At 36.9% G+C, this 2,138-nt stretch overlaps 1 pseudogene; it reads right to left on the bottom strand.

Annotated features, from left to right (window-relative positions):
* The window catches only part of LOC107659872 (radial spoke head protein 3 homolog), an 11,118-nt pseudogene extending 9,253 nt beyond the window's left edge, over positions 1-1,865 (bottom strand).
* Positions 1,866-2,138: the final 273 nt, after the last annotated feature.

Below are 2,138 nucleotides of genomic sequence, written 5' to 3'. Positions count from 1 at the left end.
TTATTTAATACACGAGTTTCACAATTTGAGTTGAATTACTGAAATAAATTAACTTTTCCACGACATTCTAATTTATTGAGATGCACCTGTATAATTCAGATGAATTCAGTTTCTCTCTTTTTTCCCAACACATGTTGGGACACTTGCCTCTATGCACAGGGTCATAGAAGTAGCCACAATCCTTTAGATTGGAATAGACTGAGGGCAACAAGTCAGACAAATACTGCTGAGCAAATGCTCTCGCAGCAATTTTATCTGCTGTTTCCTTCTCTTTTTCCAGCACTGCCTTCTGCTGCTTTATCCGGTTCTCCTGCAGTTGTGAGGAAACAACTGTGGTGAAAAAACTGTTAATTAACATCACATCATATGTAATTTTACCATAAAATCCCATCAAATTTATGTTTTTTTTTTTTGCAAGTAAAAACTGAATTACTGTATAATTTATAGTGAAAAACAGAAAAATGACATTTCCAGAAGTCCATGCATGACACAAGAAATCTAATTATATTTTAATTCAATACTTATATTTTCAATATTTTTGTTTCTTCTTATGTTTGTTAACAGTTACATTAGAGTGTTTTGTGTAACATTTAATTAATGTGTAATGCATTATTTTTGTGTGTACTCTGATAGTGTTTTGACCCTGTACACTGTCTACATGTGAGCGTATTAGTCATGGCTTTCTGTTATCATCATGGTGGTTGTCAGTGCATTTTAAGGTAAAAACATACTTGTAGATTGATATGGTTATAAGTTATACAGATATACCTGTATAGTTATAAGTTATACAAATATATGACACCAATGTATAAATTTACCCTAAATCTTGATGTTGAATAAACAGTTCCATATCATTTGTCATGCACTTTGCTGGAACTCTCAATACTTCACACTTAACTGTAGTAAAAAAAATTAAATAAAAATCTATTTCAGACCAAAAAATACCTATTCATAGACTTTGTGCCAGTCCAACCTCTATTGTGCTTTTTGTGCTTTTATTTTCAGACAGCAAAATGGTTTTGTGGCCTGTTTCACTGTTGCCATAGTCGACTTAATTAACTTAATTAAAACCGCAGCATCATTAGAAAACCTTGCTGGTTTTTGCCTGAGCATCAGTCATGATATTGTTTCTAGTGATTCTCACCTTCTCCACACGGAGGCACCGTTCCCTCTCCTCTAGCCTCTGCACCTCCACCAGCTCAGCGTCACGGATCTCCTTGAACGCCTGCTGCTGGGCCCTCAGGCTGGCCAGCTCCTCCTCCTCTAGCACTTCCAGTAATGCCTGCTCGATTGTCTTTCCCTCCAACACCTGCAGCATGGGCTGGACCTCCACGTCAAAATCAAACAGCTGCAGACGAGACAAATGCAAGTCTTACCACTGGGAAATGATTGTCAGGTTTAGAGATGTTAAATGCAAGGTTCTATCTATCTATCTATCTATCTATCTATCTATCTATAATTAATCATCTGCATGATTTGTTTACAGATTTTATTATAGATTATATATTTTCAAATGTAGCTTAAACTGTGCAAAAGTAGGGCACTGTCTAAAATTAACTGGTAAATCATTCCAGTTATTAAAAGCTGAATGACTAAAATCATTAACTCTAAAATGCTCTTCACAATCACCTCTTGACGAAGCTCTTGTTTGTCTTATATTTTCAGCTCGCAAAGAAACAAACAAACAAAAAAAACAGCCAATGGAGAGCATTTATACTGCACCTCTCCCTCTTCTATTTGTGTGGCTGCATCTTGTCCAGTTTTGGCTGGGATAAAGAGTGGAGTGGCTGGTTTGTCCAGGAACATGTCTGTTTGGCATTCCACACTGACATCACTATGTGATCGCTCAGCTCTTCCAAGTACATCTCTAAAATACACATGAGCGAGAGATTTCTGGGATTTCTTGATTTCTGGTTTTATCACAGTATTATCAGTTGGGAAGATGCACATCCATTCTGAGCTTTTCACTTATGTGCATGGGAAGGTTTGGTTAGGTTAGAAGGTCCCTTATAAAGAATGTTACACAATGAAAGTAGGCCAAGGTTCTTTTGGGGAGCTTTTTGCCACATTTTATTGACACACACAGAAGTTTAACATTTGGCTTAGTGCTGGGCGGTATACCGGTTCATACCGGGTTA

Source organism: Sinocyclocheilus anshuiensis, unplaced genomic scaffold (assembly GCF_001515605.1).
Source record: "Sinocyclocheilus anshuiensis isolate Anshui unplaced genomic scaffold, SAMN03320099.WGS_v1.1 scaffold1249, whole genome shotgun sequence".
Taxonomy (NCBI): domain Eukaryota; kingdom Metazoa; phylum Chordata; class Actinopteri; order Cypriniformes; family Cyprinidae; genus Sinocyclocheilus; species Sinocyclocheilus anshuiensis.
The sequence above is the reverse complement of the archived record's forward strand: the minus strand, read 5'-3'. Positions and strand labels throughout refer to the sequence as shown.